General features: G+C 39.4%; 1 non-coding gene across 1 annotated transcript; it reads left to right on the forward strand.

Annotated features, from left to right (window-relative positions):
* The first annotated feature begins 16,331 nt into the window (after nt 1–16,331).
* LOC129516687 (U1 spliceosomal RNA) lies at nt 16,332–16,494 on the forward strand. The gene has a single exon (XR_008665828.1). It is a non-coding gene; the product is annotated as a U1 spliceosomal RNA (small nuclear RNA).
* The last annotated feature ends 9,692 nt before the right edge of the window (nt 16,495–26,186 follow it).

Below are 26,186 nucleotides of genomic sequence, written 5' to 3' on the forward strand. Positions count from 1 at the left end.
TCCATGTCGAAGCAAATGGTGGGTACCTGTCATTTCTAACGGATGGTGACTGCCTTTTTAATGTGCTGTTTATGTGGCTTGCTAGTATTTTCTTGAGTTTTTTTGCATCTATACGCATCTGTGATATTGGTGTGTAGGGGTGTGTGTGTGTGTGTGTGTGTGTGTGTGTGTGTGTGGTGTCTGTCTGGTTTTGGTATCAGGGTAAGCTGGCCTCATATAATGTATTTGAAGATGAGTAAATGAGTAATGTCTTACTCATTTTTTGTAATTGTTTGAAGAAAATAGGTATTAACTCTTATTTAAATGTCTCATAGAATTCAGGGGCGCCTGGGTGGCTCAGCTGGTTAAGTGTCTGACTCTTGGTTTGGCTCAGGTCATGACCTCAGGGTCATGATATTAAGCCCAGGATTGGGCTCCATTACTTGAGATTCTTTCCTCCTCCCTGTCCCTTCCACCATTTCTCCACACACTCACATGCTCTTTCCTGCAAATAAATTAAATCTTAAAAAAATAAATATCTGGTAGGATTCACATATTAATCTGTCTGGTCCCAGATTTTTATTTTTGGGGGGAGTTTTTGATTATCAATTACATTTTTCTTTTTTTACTTATAAGCAATCTGTTCAGGTTTTCTATTTCTTCCTGGTTCAGTTTTGGTTTGGAAGATTATATGTTTCTAAGAATTTATTTATTTCTCCTAGTTTGTTCAGTCTGTGGACATATAATTTTTCATAATAATCTCTTATTATACTTTGTATTTCTATGGTATTGATCCTTACTTCTCTCTCATTTCTGATTTTATTTGGGTCCTTTTTTTCCTCAATGAATTTAGCTAAGAATTTCTCAATTTTGTTTTGTCTTTTCAAAGACCCAGATCTTGGTTTCATTAATTTTTAAATTCATATATATTTTAAATTTCTACATCACTTATTTCTGTTCTGAACTTTATTATTTCCTTCCTTCTACTCTTCTTGGGCTATGTTCCTTTTCTAGATTTTTTTTGGGGGGTATAAGTTTAGATTGTTTAACTTTTATCATATTTCTTGAGCTAGCCTGGCTATATACTTCTTTCTTAGAACTGCTTTTGCTGTGTTCCAGAGATTTGGACTGTTGTCTTTTTATTTTCATTCATCTTTTTTTGTCTGTTTTTAAAAATAATTGCTTCACTGACCCATTGGCTATTTAGTAATTATTATTATTATTATTATTATTATTATTATTATTTAAATAAGAGCCTCTATAGGCCTTTTTTTTAAAGATTTTATTTATTTATTAGAGACACAGAGAGAGAGACAGAGACAGAGAGGCAGAGACACATCAGAGGGAGAAACAGGCTCCATGCAGGGAGCCCGACGACGTGGGACGATCCTGGATCTCCAGGATCAGGCCCTGGGCTGAAGGCGGCCCTAAACCGCTAAGCCACCAGGGCTGCCCACCCATTGGCTATTTAGTATTAGGTTATTTACTTCCCACATATTTGTGGATTTTCCCCCCATTTTCCCTCTCATGATTGATTTCTAAGTTTCACATTTTTGTGGTCTGAAAAGATGTGTGGTATGATTTTAATTATATAAGGCTTGTTTTATGGCCTAATATGTGATCTGTTCTAGAGAATGTTCCATATGCACTGGAAAAATTACATATTCTTTTGTTTTTGAAATGGAATGCTCTGTACATATCAATTATATCCATCTGGTCCAATGTGTCAAAGATATTCTTTTCTTTTCTTTTAAAAGATTTTATTTATTTACTCCTGAGAGACACAGAGAGAGGCAGAGACACAAGCAGAGGGAGAAGCAGGCTCCCTGCAGGGAGTCTGTAGCAGAACTTGATCCCAGTATCCTGGGATCATGCCATGGGCTGAAGGCAGACACTCAACTACTAAGCCACCCAGGCGGCCCAAAGACATTGTTTTCTTATTGATTTTTCTGTCTGGATGATCTATTGATGTAAGTCAATTGTTAAAGTCCCTCTGGATAATTGTATTTCTATCGATTTCTCTCTTTATATTCATTAATATTTTCTTTATGTCTGTAGTCACTCCAGTATAGAGTGCATACTTATTTACAATTGTTATATCTTTCTGTCAGATTGATCTTTTTATCATTCTGTAATGCTCTTCCTTGTCTCTTATTACAGTCTTTATTTTAAAGTCTATTTTGTCTGATATAAGTATTACTACCCTGGTTTATTTTTTTGCTTCCATTTGCATAGTCATTGTTTCTTCATCCATTCACTTTAAGCCTGGGCAACTTTAGGTCTGTGATGAATTTCTTGTAGGCAAAGTATAGACGTATGTGTGTGTATGTTTTTTTTTTTAATCCATTATGCCAGTCTATTTCTTTTGATTGGATCATTTAGACCATTTACATTTAAAATAATTATTGATAGGTACATACTTATTTAACCTTTTTAAAAGTTGTTTTCTGGTTGTTTGGTAGTTCTTTTATTCCTTCTTCTCTTGCTCTCTTTCTTTGTGATCTAGGAGAATGTATTGTGTTTTGTTTGAATGTATTTCTCTAACTTTTGTGTGTATCTATCTCAGATTTTGGGTTTGTGATTATCATGAGGTTCACAGATAACACCTTTAGTAAGTGGCTTTCCATTTTTAATGTACAGTCATGTAAGTTCAAATACATTCTTAGAAAACAGAAGAAAACTACTTATTTTTTCTTCTCGTTTATCCCTTCTCCATATTTTATGTATATGTTGTCATATTTTACATATTTCTATTCATAGTTTTCTTATGTCTAATTATGGCTATTTTCCAGTTAAAGAAATCCCTTTAACATTAAAAAAATATTTTATTTACTTATTCATGAGAGACACACAGAGAGAGAGGCAGAGACACAGGCAGAGGGAGAAGCAGGCTCCATGCAGGGAGCCCGATGCGGGACTCAATCCTGGGACTCCAGGATCACACCCTGGGCCGAAGGCAGGTGCTAAACCGCTGAGCCACCCAGGCGTCCCTGCTTTAACATTTCTTATAAGTCTATTTAGCAGTGATAAACTTCTTTATCTCTTTCAAACCTGAATGATAATCATGCTGTGTATCCTTGGTTGTAGGTTTCTTCCTATCAGCACTTTGAATATATCATGCACTCCATTCTGGCCTGGCAAGTTACTGCTGAAAAATCAGCTGACACCCTTGGGTTCATTTTGTTTGGAACTCTTTGTGTTTCTGGGATTGGATGTCTACCTCCTTCCCTAGGTTAGGGAACTTTTCAGTTATTTCTTCAAATAAATTTTCTACATCTTTCTCTCTTTCTTCTCCTAGGAGCCCTATAATGTGAATGTTCACTTGATGTTGTTCAAGAGTTACCTTTAATCCTTACTTTAAAATTATTTTCTTTTTTTGCTGTTCATCTTGCATACCTTCTATTCCCCTGTCTTCTAGATCGCTAATATGTTCTGCATCCTCCAGTCTATTGTTGGTTCCCTCTAGTGTATTTTTTTATTTCAGCTATTATATTCTTCAACTCTGATTGGTCATTTCTAATATTTTTCACATCGTTATTGAAGGCCTGAGTTCTTCCACTCTTTTCTCTACCCCAGTGAGTATCTTTATGATTGTTACTTCAAATTCTTTATCAGGCATATTGTTTATCTCTGTTTAATTTAGTTATTTTTTGGATTTTTTTTATTGTTATTTCTTTTGAAGTATATTCCTCTGTCTCATTTTGCTTGACTTTTTGTTTCTATGGATCAGGCAAAAAGGCTACTTCTCTAAATCTTGAAGGAATGGCCTTGTGTATGGTGTCCCTTATGCAGACTGTGTGTGCTTTGTGACTTTTGCTGGCTGGCTAGAGCTGTGGCTGTATATGCTAGTTATTCTTTTAAACCATGGCTTTGAAAAAGAAAGGGAAAAAAAGAGAACAAAGATAGAAAAAATTTTAAAAAGCAAGTCAAAGTAAAAAATATAAAATCAGAAAAAGAATTTAAAAAGAAAAAAACAAACTATGGCTTATTTTTGGCTCCAGCATCACAGGGTGGCTGGTATGGGCTTGTGGATCTTGGCCTTGCTGAGGTGGCCAACTCACTATGGGATTTTTAAGGTGGAAGGGGTGAGAGCTGGGTTTGCTGAAGTTGTATCACTAAGATAACCAGGCTCACCTGTAATGATGTCCAGACCTGCTCCAGTCTAGGCTTTTAAGGTCGAGTGGGGATGTAAACCATGTCCTTCTCTAGTCCTTCTGACCCGGAGAACTTTCACACAGCTTCTCTGCCACTTGGCAGTGTCCTAGTGTTGTCTCTTTTATATGCTAGTTGCTCTTTTAAACTGTGGCTTTTGTTCTGTGCCCAAGGACAGAGGAATCTGTTCCTAGCAATTCAGTACTGTTTGCAGCATTGGGGATGGGAGTTTGCTTCCTTGCTGTGTCTCTATCTCTCTTGTCATCTGTCTTTGATTGTTCTGTAGCTACTCAGTCAGTCCTCAGTTCTTCTTTAGGAGGAATTATTCTAATAGGTATAATTTGGTGTGTTCTATAGAGGAGGTGAATTCAGAGTTTTCTTATCTTGCCATCTTGAATGAAAACCTCAAAATAGTTTTTACGACAGGTATGGATAATATCTTAACTAAAAATGTAAAAGGCAAATATTTCTGAGGATTTAGAAAGAGCCAAAAGGGAATAGAAATAGTTCAGTGGGAACAAATTACTACCCTCTGGTGTTTCACGTTCTATTCATCTTTGTAACACTGTGAGGATCGCAGAGTTTTGAGTTACAAGTTATGACTCTTTGATTTACTAATAACAGAAATCCAACTTGAACAAAAAAGGACTTATAATTAAGTTCCCTTATCTCAAAGAAAGATATTGTCCTGCAAAGGAGATGTGAATACAAACCACCAGGACTACACAATGCAATGAGAAAATAAGGATAACCAAAGGGAACTTTAAAAGTAGCAGAGAGGGAGAAATCATTTTGGATCTTAACATCCTGTTGGTTAAGTAGGATATAGATGAACTACATGCACAAAGGCCAGAGTTCCAATACTAAGGAAGCCTGCTCCCATTATGCTCTACAGAGTCATAGGGCCAGTGGTCAGGAATTATCTATGTGACTATGTAGCATCAGAAGATTCAGGTCCCAGAAATGGCCTTGTTAGAAAGGGAGGATCTCAGAATTCTGTGGCTGATACGGGTATGCTCTACTCTTGTGCTTGCTCAAACCTTCTAAGCCAGCTTTCAGCTGTGCTATCAAAATGGGGGAATAAATAAATTACTTTCTATTAGGCAATTTGATTTAGTGATGGGCCAGTTTCAGTATTCTAGAAAGTTATGCAAAATTCATTGTACTCTTTAATTCTGTTATATTTGACCTTTTTCTTTCTCTCTCATCATTTATCCTACTTTCTTATTCTTTTCCATTGATTTTCATTCCTAACTCATTTCTTGTCATCTGTTTATTACTGCATCTTTTTGACATTTGTTCATTTTACTAATCCTCAAATCTCCTTGTTTTTCTTCTAAACTTACAGGCTTTGTATAGTTTCAATGCTTTTGGCAGCTAGCGGCCCTTCTAGCCCCAGCCTGGACTCTGACTAAAACAATACATAACTTTATTATTTCACACAAGATGAAGTCTGCAGGTACGATAAGTCTATAGCTGGTTAAGTTAGAATCTAAACAAGATGTCAGGGGCCCACATTCTTTCTGCCTTGTCTCTCTGCCCTCTTCAGCCTGTTGGGTTCTGTCCGGAAGCTGTCATCCCTTATGATCACAGGTCGCTCCTTGCTGTTCTGGTTGCCACATCACAAAACAACATCCAGACAAAAAGACTCCTTTTCTTCATTTGTGTCTTTTCATAATCAACAAATGCTTTCCTAGAAGCCCCAGAGACTTTTTTTCCTGTCCCAGGAGCAAGCATTGGACAACATAACAATTCATAAACCAAGTGTCAGCAAGGGGGATAGGATTAGTGGTACTGGCTTCAGAAGCGAAATGCATAATTTTACATTAATGGAAAGCTTTGCCTGTCCATACTGGGACTCCTCTGGGAATGCAGAGAACAAGGAAGAAGTAAAGAGATATGCAGAACTTTTAATCACCCAGAAGCTGTGATGCTGCCCTACACAAAGCAGCACATTCTCTTGGCCCTTAGGCTGGCCCCTCAATGTTCCCATATGATTATGTGAGTCTTTTGAGTTACATTTAAATCCTGGCTCTCTTAATTACTGCCTTATGATATGAGTAATTAACTCGATTGCCTTATTTGGAAATAGCGATAATAATAGCATCACATTTACAGTGTCGTTTTGAATATTAAGGGAGTTCATATGAGAAAACCATTTAGACTGGTGTCTGGATATAGGAAGTAATCAATACATTGTACACACACATATTTATACATCAACTCATATCTATATAAATTGAACTGAATGGTAGAGGAATCAAGATGTTGTCAAGGTAAGGTATTATTACATTCATACTGCATCCTTATCCGTATCTCCTTTTGCTTTAGGTCAAGTTCCCTGAAAATGGAATCTGAGATTTGATTGCAGGAGATTTGCTGAGAGGTACTCTCAAAAACACTCCTGTAAGGGGATAATGGAGGTAGGATTGGGCAGCAGGGGAAGTTGGGCTGTAATGAAGTTGCCTTGAAGGCCTGGTCTGATCCTGTGGGGATCTCTAGAGCTGGGATAGCTCTGTTGCTTGGACGTCCCAGATTGAGGCAAGGGGCTGGGCCCTGGAACCCTACATATTCCATAATCACTCTTGCAGACTGCAGGGAGGGGACGTAATTTGGGGTGAGGCACCTTCCTTTGGTGAGGGCTATTCCTAGAGAAGGATGCAGCTATGAGCCCAGTGGGGGGTTCAGAGTGCCTCAGTCTTGAGAGGGCAGGGTTCTAGGCAGCCGTACAGCATCAACTCTGGAAAGTAGCACTGTTACTGTGTGGATAAAACAGAGGACCACAGAGCAAAGCTAATGCTATGGGATGAATTGTCTAAATCTTCTCCCTCAAAGGCTTCAAGCTGCAGTGAAAAATCAGCCTCAGGTCAATGAGGTATTCATGAGTAAGCACAGAACACTTGAACTGATACTGTGCTAGGGTGACCATGAAGTGCCATCTGCTTATTACACATGGCCCAGGATTGGAAAACTCCAATCTGCTTATTACACATGGCCCAGGATGCAGAAAGCCATGGTTTGGAGCAGAGGAAGCCTGAATATTCTTAGGAAGCTTTAAATCATAATTAAGAGTATGAAGGAAGAGATGTCAGAGCACAATAGACTGAATCTTCAAAAGTCAAAATTTAGATAATTATATTGTGATTAATTATGGAAAGGCAAAGCTCCCAGAAATAAATGGGTAAGATGTTGAGTGAGCGTTCACAGCAGCAAATAGGCAGAGAAGTGAGAGGAAACCCAATTTGCTACTGATAAAATAACTCTAATTTAATCCCTAATAGTGACAGATAAATTTTCTTCAAACCAGTTTCCTTATTGTTATTATTATTTTTGAGGGACAACCGGTATTTTCCGTTCTTACTTGCATGTATAGGACTGAATTCTCACCAATGGAAAATTGATGGAAGTAATGTACATCACTTCTATGAGTGGCCTGTACACTTCCTATCAAGATCAATCCCCCTTCCCTTTCTGGCTGGTTGAATGGAGACAAGCTCTCAGTCCATTTTCTTAGAGCAACCTAGAGAATCACATGGTGAAGACAGTAGGCTCTCAAGATGTCTACTAGAGAGCACCCTCCATCCCTTCCCATTCCCTGCCTTCCTCCCACACACAGAACGCCACATTTGCACTGTCAAGTGAGCAAGAAATAATTCTCTTGCTTTTATTTTATGCCATTTAATTGTGTCAAGTGACAAAGATTTCAAGCCTTATCTAATATGACAGCTAGCAAACATCTCAATAAATATGCTCAAATCTTAGTGCGCCTGGGGAAACAGATGACATACCTAACTGTGATACCAACTGTTTGCATTTTTCTTTCCTTGTTTAATCTATCGTTTCTATGCATATCCTTTATTTTTAGGGAATCCCAAAGAATGAAACACCCAAATTTACCAAATTGAGACTGATAGGCTGCACGGAGGCACAGACATTTTGTTTGGCCTGTGTAGTAATTAATTATCTGGATTCATTGTCAACACATACACATAACTTTTCATGTCTGGCATCTTTGAAAAAAAGTGAATATTCCATAACTCTGTGGATGACAACTATTGGCCTGGCCAAGTGGAGGCCTTCTGTCAATGGAGCATGAGGTTTCCATTTGCCATCATCCCCAACCCTCTTAACTGTATCATGGCCATCCCACATCCCCTGTGTATTTTCGCCAGGACCCTGGAAGCCTTAGGACTTGTGAGCCCCTTTCTTTGGTAGGAGTACTTTTTGTTTTATGAGAGGTGTTCTTTGGTTCATTTGTTTCTCTAAGTGTTTTCTCCCTCATGACGCTTCAAATGCCCTTCTAAGCTCTACAGGACAGGATGGGGTTCTCCTCCTTTTGTGCATCTGCAGTACTAACAGGCATAGAATCAGCACTTAACATGGAATCTGAAATCTTCCAAGCCTCTCCCCTGACTTGCCACTTAGAGGGCTTTATCATCTATCCAAAATAACCACAATGGACCTTTCCTGCTGCATTTCTCTCAAATCCATTTGAAACCCCTGTTCAGATACTGGATATGCAAGGCAATGAGAATCAAGATGATGGAGCCACCAAGAACTGTGACCCTTCCTTTGCCCTGGGCTGGGGAACCGTTAATTACTACAGACTATACACTGCACTGTTGCCGGGAACAACATAATGAAGCCCTGTGGAGACACTGAGAAAGAACGCCCTATCATTAGCTCTTCACACAGATAAGGCTGGGAAGGTGCAAACTGGAGCTTGGATAAAGTGCTCCTTTAAGGATATGTGGGGAGATGCGGAGTGTTCCTTTAAAAGAAGGCTTGTCTTAAAGAGGGTCACTTGCAATGATTAAACATAGTATTATATGAGTAGTGTGCTTTAAAACAACAACTCATGGGGACATACTGATGTCCTTTATGGCCAAAGCAATCTGAGGAAATGGTTTAAATTCTTCATTTATTATCATTTTTGTGTAATTTTTAGAGAATTGCAATAAGATGATCCCATTTCCTCATAGTTCTCTCTTAGTGACCTTACCTAAATCTAGGTTTCTAAATCTGAGTCTAAATGAATGGATCAGACCCATATTAAGTCAGGACCAGAGAGAGAAATGGACACTCTGTAATGGAAGTAATTTCAAATTCCCGCAAAGCTCTGCTTGATTTTCCCCTTTTCCATCTAGCATGCTAATCTCCATCTGGCTACAGTGGCAGCATCTGCCCTTAAAATGACCCCTTTCCTTTTCAGGCCAGGGTTGGCTCTCAACGTTTTGGGACTGAACCTCTCCTGTGTCACTCTCCTGACTAATGTGCTTTTCTATGAGTAATATATAATTCACAGGGTTTTTTTTTCTTTCCTCCTTTTTCTTTCAAACTAACTGGGTAATTCAAGTTTCATTTTCCCTCTCTGGGTATTTAAAGGCCAGCCCTTCAGACCAATTTCAGTCATCTATTACTGGTGAGTCAATTTCTTGAGTGGCCTATTTGCAGAGCTGGTTCTGTAAGCTCCAGCTTGTTCCCCCAACCAGGTCCCTACATTGCATGTGGTGGAATTTGTTCAGGAAAGGTCATTCTTAGAGCATATAATGAATATCATGGAGTCGGTCTCACTAACTTGTCAGGCTATTTCCATACTAGTCAAGCACTGATTGGGGCTTCTTTTGGGTCTACTGATATTATGGGTTTGATAAATCTCAAGTATTAACCAAATTACTTCTGACACATTCCAACCCATGACTTTCTTCTTTTCTATTTCTGTGTGCAGAAATAGAACAAAATATGGCAACAGGAAGAGGTTAGATGGTTTTTGGATAACTCAGGAATTTCATGATATATTTTCTCCTGCTGGACAGGATAGGTGACAGGATTAGGGAGAGAAAGCAACTCTGATAATATATATGTCTTATGCCATTTTGGTAATAAGCAAATGTAGAATTTGCATCTAAGCTAATGTACATATATATTTATATTGGTGCACATATGTTATTATTTTCATGCATGTTTTATGAAATCTGTCTTAGTATTTTATAGTCACAGCTCATATGCATAATCATGACCTGAAACCTTCTGCAATTGAAATCCTGTATATGGCGAATTAATCTGATATCATCCACTGTTTAGTATATGGTCACCTACAAAATCCTATTTGTGAAATTTGGATTTGCATATACTGTGTTTTAAGTCTGGAAAGAGATGGTATTTCCTCACTTTATGTATGTTTCTCAGTATCCGTCTTTCCTGATTGGACTCCCTGATCATTAATAAAATCGAGATGTTTGAAAATGACTGCTGAAATAAAAAAAGAAAATGACTGCTGGAAGGTTTGCAGTCTTTAAAAGGAAGGATAGGAAGTATCTAAGGAAGAAAGAGGCTTGGAGTGATATGATAAAGAGAATAAAAACCACCATTTTATGGTTTCTGTAAATAATATGAACATCCCTGGTCATAGAGGAAGCCATAGAGTTGAAGCAGCAGTTGCAAGAGATTTTCCTCCTCTTCCTCAGAACATTTACATGCTTGGTAACTAGGATTTTTAAATCAATAATGGGCCATATAATATGATGATTTGAATATTCACTGAAGATCTGTCTTTGGTACAAAAATTTTATGTATAATGGTACAGAAATTTAGAGTCAGATCTCAGAAAAACATATATTCTTATTTTGAATTTTACTGAATATTTAATATATTTTTTTAAGATTTGTTTATTTATTTATTTATGAGAGAGAGAGAGAGAGAGAGAGAGAGAGAGAGAGAGAGGCAGAGACACAGGCAGAGGGAGAAGCAGGCTGCATGCAGGGAACCTGACACGGGACTTGATTCCGGGTCCCCAGGATCACGCCCTGGGGCCAAAGGCAGGCGCCAAACCCCTGAGCCACCCAGGGATCCCGAATAATTAATATTCTTAGTGAGAATATTAATCTTATTGTTTGGCATTAGCTAATGAGAGAACTTTGATGGCCACCCCTATATATTTGTGTGTGTGTGTTGGTCTCTTAGATCCAGTCCCTTTATTTTCATTGTTTTCCTTAAAATGGTAACAATTTCAGGCCTGGTAGGAGAGAAGGTTTGTACCATGGATAAATTAGAAAACCAAATGAGAGAAAGCAGATTCCAAGAACTCATGAGCATGCTTCTGTTCAGGTTGGTGAGAGATAAAAATCAGTCATTAGGTAACAGTTTTCAGCTACTAATCCTAAATTTAGTGATACACGGTACTGATGGACAGCACCTTTCAGGTGTGGTTAACTAAGAATCATAACGATTAATAGTAAATATCATTTATTAAATGCTCACTATATGCCAGACATGCTAACCACTTCCTCTGGACGGTCTTATTTAGCCCTTACAACATCCATATGAGGTGGATACCATGATCGTATCATATAAAGGAGCAGCTTTAGAGAGATTATTCCATTTCAATGATTCTCAGACAAACATGATCTTACATTTTCTCAGACATCATGCTGCATCTTCAAATTGATAGAGCAATTATGATTGTTCTAGCCAGTGAGCCGTCATGACAGTTGTCATTGTCTGTTTGATCATAAACATCACTGTCAGGATGAAAACCTGCAGAACACGTGCCAAATTTAGGGAAGAAAATTCCAGAGGCAGCAGTGGGATTTTTAACCCCTAAGAAGCAAATAGTTGTGGAGACGGTGAGAGAGGTGGTACATCAGACTGATTTAGCATCATTCCTAAAGTTGGAGTTAAAGTAGCCTATCTCTACAGAACTGTAAAGCCTGTGTCTCTTGTTCTCTGTGAATTTTCCCATGAAATGCTACACTGTGCATGCTCTCAACAGACTGATGGTCACTGGATGATAGAGTCTGGAAAAAAAAAGTGATCTATGACAAAAATCTCTGGCTAATTAAATTTAAATTAGTTCTTTTATTAATTTTAACATAAAATGTTTCATGGATAAAAAGCATTATGTCATAGTCTACGACCCCTAGGACCTTCATTCAATAAAATATAATAAAAGAGATAAAGGTTTAGCTCTAGAGACCAAGTTCAGAATATTACGCCACAAGGTACTCACTAATATTATGTTAAATTTTTCTTCGTTGAAGACAAGCATGGTAAGACCACTAACCTCTCTTTGGTGAAGACATCCTGAGACTGAGAAGTACGAATGGCACTAATTACTATTATAATGCCATGTTAAATGTATGCTGCACCTTACAGATCGCACAGTTCTTTCACTAATTTAGCTTGTTGACTCCTCATAATGATGTGATTCTTGCTGACTTATGGTGGGTTCCCTGGGAAAGGACTCTGAGTGTAAATGTTTGTGCAACCCCTCAAAGAAGGGTTGTAATCTTGGGTAAGAGCACTAGTCTTGAATTGACCGTAATTCCTGAGCTCAGCGGTGATCCATCTGAGCATTGGTTCTGAAGGGAGAGTGTGGGTGGCATACTACAGTGTCCACTAAAGCTACCACTTGGGCTGCTCATCTGGGAACCACTCCTCTATGATCCTGGTCGGTCTCTTTCTCTAAGAAAATTTAGAAGGGGTGGAGACTCACAAGAACCTAATCTCCTGCAGCTAGTTTTGGGCTGTCCTGATACTCTTGACCTCCCCTACCTATTCTCCTCAACCTTGTTTGGCTAGCACCTCATCTGGTCTAGATGGCTTACCTGGTAAAGTGACACAGACTTTTATCCCCATAGAGGTGTAAGCCTCTGGCCACCACGCCTGTCTCATGCCACGACTGCTGTATTCGTCCATTTACTGTTAATGCAGGGCAAAGAGTACTCAGACATACTTCAGTGAATTACCTGGTCGGGCATGTGGCCCTACTGTGCAGCAGCAGCTCTATCTCTTCTTGACAATGATAGTCTACCAGGATGGTGACTCTTTTGTCTTACTCGCTGGTCTCTCGGCTTAAGGACCACAAAATGGGTGACAGATATCACTGTGAATGGCAGTAGGTAGGGGGTAATACTGAAGTATGGGGAACAGAGTCCTCTGTCCTTGGGCACAGAAAAACAACCATGGTTCAAAAGAGCGACTAGCATACAAGAGAGCCAGCACTTGATCTCTGCCGAATGGTGGAGTTGCTGCAGGAACACATTCTGGGTCAGAGAGACTGGAGAAGCGTTTACATTCCTCCTCCATCTTAAAAGCCCAAGGCAGGTCCAGATGCCATAATCAGCTGGTTGCTTCATTGAGTTCTGGGTCCATAAGCCCACACTGGCCCCAGTCATGCTGTTGCACAGGAAAACATTACAAAACCCCCACTTTTGTTTTGTTTTGTCTTTTAAAGGTCATGGTTCAAAAGAACAACTAACATAAAAGAGTCCACCCTAGAACTCTGCCAAAGAGTAGAGGAGCTGCTGAAATGCTCTCTGGGCAGGAGGGGCCGATTGGCATGGTCTGTGTTCCCCACCCTCCTTCACCTTGAAAGCAGAGACCACTGTACACAGTCTGGGTATCCTAACTGGCCCGTCGCCTCAGTGAGCCCTAGACCCCTAGCCCACACCAGTCCCAGTCATCCTATCAAGGTGGCCACAGAGTGGTGCCCACCACGACAACCTTGATTAGTACTCACTACAGCCCTAGCCGATGGGCCAAGGTGACACAGGTGCAAAGCACAATGGGACACTCCAGGCTTCAGGTGGCTTGCTAAGGTACCCCTGGTGCAGAGCACTCTGGAACCTCCCAGCTGACATGTTTTGGGTCCAGCTTCCCTGCCTGGGTGTACCCTGTGTGACATCAGGTACCCCAGGCCCATACTTACATCAGTTTTAGCCACCCTGGCAGGCTACTCCTGCACTGAGCACATTAGGATGCCATGGTTTGCACCTAATGCAGCTTTAGCTGTCCCTCCAGGTCACTCTCAGAAGGGAGAACCTCAGAAAACCTGGCTAGTAAGCATTTCAGTGTCCTGCCAGGGCACATTTTATGTGGAGAGCCCACAGTTCATACCAGACTGTGCCCATTTTAGCTTTAGCTGTCCTTCCCAGGTACCTGCCCTGCACAGAGTGCCCCAGGACCTCCTGTCTTATTCCCATGTTGGCTCCAGTCACCATTTAAGGGCACCCTCTGTGTGGAGAGTCCTGAAATACTCCAGTTTATCTCTACTTCAGCTATCATAACAAGGCACCCTCTGTCTGCAGAGCACCAGGTCCCCCCAGGTAGCACCCACTTTCAGTTCAGCTATACTGCTAGGGAACCCTCTGTACCAAGAGCTCAGAGACCTCCCAGATCACACACTGCTTCAGTTTCAGCTACCCTACCAAGGCACCTCTTCCACAGAGCACCCTGGGACACCTCAACTTGTGCCTATTTCAGCTTCACCTGCTCTGCTAAGGTACACTCAGCACAAGGAACTTTAGGGCACCCTAGCCTGCATTGACTTCAGCTTTAGCTTCCCTGACATGGTGCCCATTGCGTGGAAAGGCTCAAGATCTGCAGCCCACACTAGTCAGGAAAAGTCACCAAACACACACAGTCTATATAGGGGATGACCAAATACAAGACCATTCTTTTAAATTTAGAGAATTTTTGTGTTTTGCCTAATCTGCAGAAAAAAAAAGACAAAATGTGACAGAGATCTATACTCCAAAGGAAAGAATAAGAAAAGACTTCAGAAAAATAAATGAAATGGAGATAAGCAATATGCCCAATGAGAATTTAAAGATAGTCAGTGGGCTGGAAAGAAGAGTGGAGGAACTCAGTGAGACCTTCAATAAAGAGATAGAAAGTGCTAAAAAGAACCAATCAGAGTTGAAGAATACAATAACTGAAATTAAAAAAACAAAACAAAACAGTAGAGGGAACCAACAATAGATTAGAGGATGCAGAAGAATGTATCAGTGATCTGGAAGACGAGGTAATGGAAATCACATAGCTGAAGAGCAAAAAGAGAAAATTGTTAAAAATGAAAATAGATCTCTTGGACATCAAACATTGACGCGTAGAAGTCCCAGAAGAAGATAGAAAGAGGTAAAAAATTTGTTATATGGCACATAATGTTAAAGGTTAAAGGTAAAGAGAGAAAATTAAAAGCAGCAGTAAAGAAGCAAAAAGTTACTTACACGGCAAAACTTATAAGGTCATTAGCTGATTTTTCAGCAGAAACTTTGAAAGTCAGACTAGAGTGGCAGGATATACTCAAAGTGCTGAAAGCAACCAACCCACCACCAAGAATACCCAGCAAGACTATCATTCAGATTTGTTTTTTTTTTTTTTTTTAATAAGATGTTTTTTTTTTTTTAAATTTTTTTTATTTATTTATGATAGTCACACAGAGAGAGAGAGAGAGGCAGAGACACAGGCAGAGGGAGAAGCAGGCTCCATGCACCGGGAGCCCGACGTGGGATTCGATCCGGGGTCTCCAGGATCGCGCCCTGGGCCAAAGACAGGCGCCAAACCGCTGCGCCACCCAGGGATCCCTATCATTCAGATTTGAAAGAGAGATAATTTCCCAGATAAACAAAAGTTAAAGGAGATAATGGCCACTAAGCCAGCCTTACAAGAAATGTTAAATAGACTTCTATAAGTAAAAAGAAATGGTCATAATTAGATGTAAGCAAATAATGAATAAAAAGATAAAATGTGACAGCACACGCATAAAATGTAGATGAGGTGGTAAAAAAAAATGGAAGTTTTTTTTCTTTTTCTTTCTTAGAATATGTTTTCACTTAAATGACCAATGACCATTAACCTAATATAGACTGCTATTTACTTAGGATGTTCTATATGGTAACCACAAAACCAAAACTTACAATGGATATAAAAAAAAATAAAGAAAAAAATAGCCAAACATAACACTACAGGAATACATCCAACTCAAGGAAAGAGAGCAAGAGAAGAATAAAGGAACAGAAAAGAACTACAAAAGCCACCAGAAAAAAAGGTAAAATGGGAATAAGTACACACCTATAAATAATTACTTTAGATGTAAGTGGTCTACATGCTCCACCCAAATGACATAGGGTGGTGGATGGGTAAAAATATATGGTTCATCTCTATGCTGCCTAGAGGAGACTCACTTCAGACCTAAAGACACATACAGGCTAAATGTGAAAGGATGGAAAAATATTTACCATGAAATGGAAACAAAAAGTAAAGGTTACATGCACCCCTATGTTTATTGCAGTATTATTTACAATAGCCAAAATATGGAAGAAACTTCAGTGTGCCCTGATCGATGATTGGATAAGGAAGATGTATATATATATATATATATGCAATGGGATGTTGCCATTAAAAAAAAAAAAAGGATGAGATGTACCTGGCAGGGGAGATACTCTGATCACAAAGTGGCTTTCCCAGGATGAGGCTTATCCATTGCACTCCAGATGTGCCGACCCCTGAGATTTCCCAAAGTGTAGGAAACTTGACTGCATAATTCATGGTAATGGGGGACTGTGTGTGCACTTTCCCTTAAAAAAAAAAAAAAAGAGATTGAGATTGTGCTTTTAGTGACAACTGGATGCACCTAAGAGGGTATTATGCTAATTGTAATAAATCACCCTTGAGAAAGACAAATACCCCTATGATCCCAGGCATAGTTGGATCTAAAACAAATTAAATAAACACGAAAAGCAGAATCGGACCTATAAATACAGAGAACAAACTAATGGTTACCAGAAGGAGGTGGGTGGGAGGATGGGCACAAAGGAGTTTAGGGGAGTAGGAGATGGAGGCTTCCAGTTATGGAATGAATAATTCACAGGAATAAAAGGCACAGCATAATGAACACAATTACTGCTACTATAATAGCATTGTATGGTGGCAGATCCTAACTGTACAGGTGGTGAGCACAGCCTAATGTATAAACGCATCCAATCACTGTGTTGTATGCCTGAAACTAATGTAACGTTGTGTCAACTACACTCACATGAAAAAAGGGAGAGAGTGAGGCCATTTCGACAGATCTGAATATTGTAAAAATTTAAATATATAAAGTACTTTTGGTGATATTTGTACAGGTCTGAATTATTTTATTTGCCTACGTCAAGGGTCTGGTAACAATATAGGCCACGGGCCACAAACCAGTCTGTTATCTGATTTTGTAAATAACATTTTATTAACAGGGTGCCTGGGTGGCTCAGTTGGTGAAGGTCATGGTCCCGGGATCCTGGGATTGGGTCCTGCATCAAGGTCCTTGCTCTTCGGGGACCTTGCTTCTCCACCTCCCTCTGTCTGCCTCTCGCCCTGATTTGCTCGCTCTCTCTCTCTCTCTCTCTCTCTCTCTCAAATAAATAAATAAAATCTTAAAAAAAAATAAAGTTTTATTGGAACATAGCCATGCCACTTGTGTACAAATATCTATGGCTGCTACTGTGCCATAATAGAATTGTGTAGTTGATAAAAACACCGTATGCCCATAAAACCTAAAATATTTACTGCGTAGCCCTTTTCAGGAGCAGTTTGCCAACCCCTGGTCTAGCTTAGCTGGATTGTGATTAACAATTTGCTTGGTCAGAAAGTAACGAGTTTGTTATATTTAGAAAGCAAACTATAAATAAGAGCTTTTATTTGAGGGTAACGTACAAAAGTTTTTCAGGAAAAAATGTACTTTTCCTCCCAAATATTTCGTGTCATATATTTAGTGCTAGCTCTCTTTTTTCACTTCTGGGATTTCCCCCCACTTTCTAATTTCTACTTAATGGATTGTTTGGGTTAGTTGTTTATTCTGCAGCTTGATCTCATGTCCCACTTCCCTATCCTGAGTTTACTAAAACCTGGAGTCTTCTGAGTTCTTGCAGCTTTAAATTTTTTTCCTGCCTTGTTATTTTTCTTTTCTTTTTAAACATTGTCAAGAGCTTATGTCCACATTCTGTGCCAACAGTACTCAAATTGTAGGGTCCTGGGGGACTTGGTTCTCTCATTAGCTGGGAACATTTCATAACTATATGGATGTAAAGATTGTATCTGGCTTCATTTCAAGATGCTTTCTCTCCTATGGGTGCCAGTGACGTCATCCAGGCATGTCTGGTACTTTCTGTAGTCGTTTGGTGAGGGGCTTCCAGAAACATTCTGCGCTGGAGCCATAGCTGTCAGCTCGGTCTCCAGCTTAAGCCAAGACACACTAAGTATCACTTGAAGGTTTTGCTATATTTTCAGAAGTCCCTATTGAGCAGATTAACATCAGAAAAGTCTCATCTTTCAGCTGAGAATTGAGCAAAACGATCCCTCTCACATCGTTCCGCCTAATGAATCTGCTGCTGCTGGTCCTCCCATGAGAGAGGACTGTGGATGATTTTTTTTTCTGACCACAAGGGAGGATGGGAGATGGCTTGGGATGGGGCTACTGTGTGCTCTTGTGCGTCACATGAGGGGCTGTTCAAAGAAGATAGATCTTGCCCTGCCCCTGAACTCATATGTTTATAAAAGCGTGTGGGGTCCTTGTGCATGGCTGTTTACCAATTCCCTTTGTGGTGGTGGTGGTGGTGGGGTGGTGGAAAGGGTGTGGATGCTAACATGAGAACAAGGAGAGAGAGGACGGGAAATGCTCTGCAAGTCCCCCAGGGGAACCCCCAGCAACTCTTGGCTATCAACATTCCACATTTCTGCGTTCCCAGAAACTCCTGATACTTGTACCCAGTATCAGCTGCAGGGCTCCCTCCTGCAGCCTGGAGAGGCTGCAACAGCCTCAGCATAGTAAGTTTGATGTTGGGCTAGAGCTGAGTAGTGCCCCCTGGATTGTCAAATCCTCTATCTGAATTAAACCACTCTGGAAAGCAGGGCTCACTCTAGGGCAACTTGTCAACGGTGCCAATTCAATTTTAACTTGTATAGCCTCTTCTATCAAACGCTTGACAGCTAAGAACTTTAAAGAATTCAGGTTTTTTTTTTTTAAATTCTATCCAGGACAAGAAATTGTAATAGTCTGGCACATAGGAGGCACTTGATAAGCATCTGCTTATTATGCATATCTTACACATATCCTGAAGAATTTGTAGATTATGCAATTATTTTTTCTTTATACTTTGCTGACATTTGGCCGGTGGCCACAGCATCACAAAGATTCTAGAAGCTATAAGCAGAAGAGCACAGAATGTTTCTGCAGAGATGAGAGTGTGCTCAGGGATTGCTAAATCCCTTCCTTGGCTTGACTTGCAGGGAACAAGTCCAAAGGACAGAAGATAGATTAAGTCCTCTATCTTCATATTTTACCAGAACATTGACAGGCCCAAATCGACTGAGCAACGTGGATAGATGAGAAGGCAAGAAGATAATCCACTGTAAAAGGAAATCCTTGTGGATACCTAAGCAGGTGCAGAAAAGAGCAAAGAGTCTCTGGCCTGCCTGGAGGAGTGAGGACGGTGTTCTGTGAAGGCATTGAGTACATGAGGGAGGTGGTAGGTCTCCCAAGACTTACACGAGGTACCGGGGCATATTTGGGAGAATGAATACTTCCTAAATTCCTACACTCTTATGTGCCAGGCTGTGGAGAAATCATTTGAAAGAGACATGTGTTTGGCTTCAAAGTTTATAATCTAGAGAAGAAACTCTCAAAAGAATCATTTATATCATGGCTCTCTGTTGGACTAAGTGAGTGAAAATTGATCCTATAATATTTGGGACTTAGGTGCTGAATTATATGTCCAGTTTTTAAGCATTCTTCTCAGGCCTATTTTGCGATGCCGAGGCAGAGAATAGTGGAATTGTTGAGGGAGGTGGTGGTAGTCCCTGCTCCCCGGAGATGCAGCCCTGGGGCTGCTGAACAGCTGGTGGACGTGGTTCAGCCACAGCCTGCAAAATGCTAATCTCCAGAGTCTCCCATTCCTCCTTCGAGGTTGCTCTGCTTCTCACTAAATATGCATGTGTATTTGGGACACTGATCATGAATTTAGAACACCTCTCCTGGGATGGAAATTATGAATCACAGATTAGAGAAAGATCACTTATTCAGGAAATGTTCCAATTCTGAAACTAAAGACTGAAGAGGTGTCTAGATGTAAAGCACTGACAAATCTTTGAGCGTATATATTTGCTAGAATATTAAAAACACCAACATATTAAAATTAGCTCTCAAAATTCTGGTAAAAATGCTTCTTGATGTCAAATATTAGCTGAAACTTGGCATCTGATTCCATTAGAACTGACATTTGATGCTTTTATTTTCAAAATAATAGTCTATTTTCCTTTCAAAAGGAAGGATGACATAAATAATATTTTCAATTGATATCTGTTCTTGTCAAGATTAAGGGCAAATTTTGCATTCTATTTGCTGCACAAACTGAGGAAAGACAGTAAAAATATGATGAATTTGTATGGTTTATGAAAATATAATAGTCCCTAAAAGCTCAGATTTTTCTTTAATTCAAGCTAGTAGTTTAAAGACTGTGTTAAAAATCCTTGAAAATTCAGTAAGAAAGACACGTATTACCTGGCACAGTATACGATGACAAAGGGTCCCAGAAGGTCAGTGTAGTTCGCTCCCTAGCACCCAAGACTATAGTCACTTCAGAAGAGATAAGGGAAACCAATTCCATAGGAACCCAGAAACAAAAGAACACTTAGTGTTCCACGGCAAGTTTTAGGGAATATTTCTCAGGTGACTTCGTTTTGCTTTCCAGGAAACTTGGTCACTGAGGTAATTATTATAATGAGCAGCCTTTGTCTTATTACCTAAAACATTCACCAGTTACATGTTCTCTAAGTGTATTCTGTTTTTTTTTTTGTTTTGTTTTGTTTTTTGTTTTGTTTGTTTTTTGTTTTCTTGTTTAAGGAGACAGAGGACTTGAGGAATTCAGCTTCTTGGAGGGGGTAAAGCATTCCTCGGTGGGGTTGACTGGGAAGATCGCAGAGTTGGAGGACCCAAACTCTCTTCGTCCACAGAAACAACTAGATAACACTCACATCAGTGTAAATGACCCAAGCAACAACGTGAAGACTCACAGAACAAACTCCACAACTAAATGGTAGAGGAGAGCTACACTGAAGAAGATAGGAAGGGTAAAGACAGGATCTGGGAGTGAAAGAGTAGACCATGGCCGTCTGTGGTGGGGAGGGAGCCTCTGCTGTGGTGCCGAGAAGGGCAAAAAGGACTTTTATAGCAGGGAGCCCATGCAATGGGAGGATGAATCCCCATATTTGCCTCTGAAAGTGAGAGGGGCCAGATATTGTGAATTCTTACAACCATTTTATTTTTTAAAGTCTGATATTTTAAAGATTGGTGTGCTCCATTCTGGGAGAACCCCAAGGGCATTGGGGAGTAGACTTTCTGCCCTTAACGAGACAACAAAAAACCAGCAGTTTGAAAAATGTGAGGGTCAAAAAGGAGGGAGAGTGATTTGCTCATCTCAGAGCATGCCCTCAAGAGACAGAGATTATGGATAAACCACTCCAAGAGAAAGGAACTGACAGATGCCATTCCCCTCCCCTGCCCCCCAACATAAACAATGGCCACCTGAGAGAACCAGTGCAGTACTGACACTCTTTTCCTAACTTGCTTGTACCAAGTTCCAGCCTCCTGCACTTCGGCAGATCCACTCTTCTCAGTCACCTTCCCCTGAGTCCCTGTGCTGCAGGTCCCTCCCCTAGAAGACTGGTACAAACCCTGTCAATGCCATATCTCCTGATCCATGCATTTCTTTGTGGAACCTCAGTTCTGGTGGTGGTGGCAGTGGTGGTGGGTCTTGTTTTACAAACAGACCATGACACACTTTGTTAAAATGGGCCCCACCCTTGCTGGGGACCAAACACTGACCACAATAGGCAAAGAGAGCCTCTGCAGACAAGTGGATGAAGAAAAAAGGGGCCAAAACTCAATAGTAGAGCACACAAAACACACATAGGAGACATTCCCTGAAGTGCCAGACCCTGGGAAACAGAGGACAACTGCACTGCAGGGCACCACAGGACCTCTTCTTCATAAAGCCCTATTGTTAAGAGCAAGAGAATAGCAGACGTCCCTAACACAGAGAAACATACACAGAAAGTCAGACAAAATGAGAAGACAGAGAAATAGCTCCCAAATGAAAGAGCAGAACTAAACCACAGCAAGGGACCAAAATGAAGTGGGTATAAGTTACATACTTGATAGAGAATTTAAAGTAATGATCATAAAGATACTCACTGTACTTGAGAAAGGAGTTAGGACATCAGGCCCTTAACACAGAGGTAAAAAAAGAACCAATTAGACATGAAGAACACAATAAATGAAATTAAAAACACACTTGATGGAATAAATAACAGTCTAAATAAAGCAGAGGAATGAAATAACAACCCGGAAGACAAAATAATGTAAAATAACTGAGTTGAGCAAAGGAAAGGAAAGGAAATTATGCAAATTTGAGAATAGTCTCAGGGAACTCAGTGACTATATCAAGCATAGTAAAATTCACATTTTAAGCATCTCAGAAGAAGAGAGAGCAAAGAGAGCAAAAAACTTACTAGGAGAAATAATAGCTAAAAACTTCTCTAATCTGGGGAAGGAAACAGATACCCAGATTCAGGAGGTACAGAGATTCTCCCAAAATTCAATTCAAAGAGGTCCGCACCAAGACATACGAATTAAAATGGAAACAAGTAGCAATAAAGAAAAATATTTTAAAGCAGCAGGAGAGGGGATCCCTGGGTGGCTCAGCGGTTTAGCGCCTGCCTTTGGCCCAGGGCGCGATCCTGGAGTCCCGGGATGGAGCCTGCTTCTCCCTCTGCCTGTGTCTCTGCCTCTCTCTCTCTCTTTCTCTCTCTGTCTATCATAAAGAAATAAACAAATCTTTAAAAAAAATAAAGCAGCAAGAGAAAAGAAGACAATTACATACCAGGGAAATCCCCAGAAGGCTATGAGTGGATCTTTTTTTCTATATGAGTGGATTTTCAGCAGAAAGTTTGCAGACCAGAAGAGAGTGGCATGATATATTCAAAATGATGAAAGAGAAAAATCTGTAGCCAAGAATATCCAGCAAGGCTATCATTCGGAATAAAAAGAGAGAGAAAGAATTTTTCAGACAAACAAAAACTAAAGGAGTTCATGACCACTAAATTAGCCCTGGAAGAAATATTAAAGGGGATGCTGAGTGAAAAGGAAGATCATAAGTGAGAGTATGAAAAGTAAAAAACACAAAAGCAGTAAAAATAAGTATTTCTATAAAAATTGGCCAAGGGATTCATAAAATGATGTAAAATATGACACCATATATTGAAAACACGGGTGGGAGGGAAGTAAAGAATGAGTTTAAACTTAAGCAAACATCAACTTCATATAGACTGCTATATGCAGATGTTGTTACATACAAACCTAACGGTAACCACAAATCAAAAAACCGTAATAGGTATGCAAAGAATAAAGATGAAGGGATCTAAGTATATCACTAAAGAAGGTCAATAAACCATGAAAGAGAGCAAGAGCATAAAAAAAAAAAACAGAGAAAATCTATAGGAACAACCACAAAACAAGTAACAAAATGGCAATAAATATATCTTTCAGTGATTACTTTTAATGTAAATAGATTAAATGCTCCAATCAAAGACACAGGGTGACAAAGTAGATTAAAAAACCAAGATCTCGCTATATGTTGCCTATGAGAGATTTATCTTAAACCTAAAGACACCTGAAGATTGAAAGTGAGGGGATGGGGAAACATTTATCATGCAAATGGATGTCAAAAGAAAGCTGGAATAGCAATACTTATATCAGACAAAATAGTCATTTTTTAAAAGATTTTATTTATTTATTCATGAGACACAGAGAGAGAGAGGCAGGGACACAGGCAGAGGGAGAAGCAGGATCCATGCAGGGAGCTTGATGTGTGACTCAATCTCAGGACCGCAGAATCACGTTCTGAGCCAAAGGCAGATGCTCAATCTCTGAGCCACCCAGGCATCCCTGAACATTTTTTTCTATGATCCATTTAATACCTATTCTTCTCAAACTATTCCAAAAATTACAGGAGTAAGGAAAACTTCCAAATTCATTCTATGAGGCCAGTATCACTATGATACCAAAACCAGTTAAAGACACCACAAAAAATAAAAAAAAAAAGAACTATGGGCCAATATCTCTCATGAACATATATGCAAATATCCTCAACAAAATATTGGCAAGCCAAATCCAACAATACATTTAAAAAAGCACTTCAATCAAGTGGAATATATTCCCAGGGTGCAAGGTAGTTCAATATTTGCACAACAATCGATGTGATACATCACATCAATCAGACAAATGAAAAAAATACGATCATTACAATAGATGCAGAAAAAGTATTTGACAAAGTATAACATCTATTCACAATGTACTCTGTAAAGTAGGTCTGGAGGGAACATATCTCAACAATAAAAGTCTTATATGAAAAACCCACTGCTAACATCATACTCAATACTGAAAAACTGAGAACTTTTCCCCTAAGGTCAGGAATAAGACAAGGATGTCGCTCTCACCACTTTTATTCAACACAGTACTGGACGTCCTAGCCACAGCAATTAGACAAATAAAGAAAGACATCTTGGTAAGGAAGTTGGTAAGGAAGAAGGAAAACTCTATTTGTAGATGACATGATATTATATATAGAAAATTCTAAAGACTCCACCAAACACCAAAAAACTACTCAAACTGATAAATGAATTCAGTAAAGTCACAGGATACAAAATCAATGTCCAGAAATCTGTTGCATTCCTAATAATGAACCAATTTAAAATGAAATTAAAAAACAATCCCATTTATAAATGCACTAATAACAATAAAATATTTAGGAATAAACGTAACCAAAGAGGTAAAAGACCTGTACTCTGAAAACTATAAAATACTATTTAAAGAAATTCAAGACAATACAAAGATATTCCATATTCATGGGTATGAAGAACAAATATTGTTGAAATGTCTACATTACCCAAAGCAATCTACAGATTTAATGCAATCCCTATCAAAACGTCAATGGCATTTTTCACAGAGCTAGAACAAACAATCCTAAAATACGTATGGAACCACAAAAGACCTCAAACAGCCAAAGCAATCTTGAAAAATAAAAACAAAACGAGAAATATCACAATTCCAAATTTCAAGTTATACTATAAGGCAGTAGTTATTAAAATAGTATGGTACATGGAAATAGACACATGGATCAAATAGAACAGAACACCCAGAAATAAACCCATGTTATATGGTCAATTAATCTTCAACAAAGGAGGCATGATTGTACCATGGGAAAAAAAAGAGTCTTTACAACAAATGGTATTGGAAAAGTGGGCAGCCACATGCAGAAGAATGATACTTTCTAAGACCATACACAAGAATAAATTCAAAATGGATTAGAGTCCTAAATATGAGACCTAAGACTATAAAAATCCTTGAAGAGAGCACAAGCAGTAATGCCTGATATTGGCCATAGCAACATTTTTTCTAGTTATGTCTCCTGATGCAAGAGAAACAAAAGCAAACATAAACCAGATCAAAATCAACAAAACTAAAAGGCTTTATGTTCTGTCTCCCTTTCTGATATTTCCCACACATTTCTTCTCCCTTCCCTTATATTCCCTTTCACTATTATTCATATTCCCCAAATGAATGAGAACATACACTGTTTGTCCTTCTCCGATTGACTTACTTCACTCAGCATCATACCCTCCAGTTCCATCCACGTTGAAGCAAATGGTGGGTATTTGTCGTTTCTAATGGCTGAGGAATATTCCAATGTATACCTAACTCTGGGAAATGAACTCTAGGGGTGGTGGTGGGGGAGGAGGGTGGGGGGTGGGGGTGAATGGGTGACGGGCACTGAGGGGGACACTTGACGGGATGAGCACTGGGTGTTATTCTGTATGTTGGTAAATGGACACCAATAAAAATTAATTTATTAAAAAAAATAAAAAAATAAAAAAAATGAAAAAAAAAAAACTAAACTAAAAGGCAACATACTGAGTGGGAGAAGATATTTGCAAATGACATATCTGGTAAAGGGTTAGCATCCAAAATCCATAAGGAACTTATCAAACTCAATACCCCCAAACCAAATAATCCAATTTAAAAACAGGCAGAAAACATTGAACAGACATTTCTCCAAAAAAGATATCTAGATAGTTAGCAGACACATGAAAAGATGTGCAACACCACTCATCATCCGGGTAAGGCAAATCAAAACCACAATGAAGTATCCCCTTGCACCTGTCAAGAGGGCAAAAACAAACAA

Source organism: Nyctereutes procyonoides, unplaced genomic scaffold, assembly GCF_905146905.1.
Source record: "Nyctereutes procyonoides isolate TBG_1078 unplaced genomic scaffold, NYPRO_anot_genome, whole genome shotgun sequence".
NCBI classification, from domain to species: domain Eukaryota; kingdom Metazoa; phylum Chordata; class Mammalia; order Carnivora; family Canidae; genus Nyctereutes; species Nyctereutes procyonoides.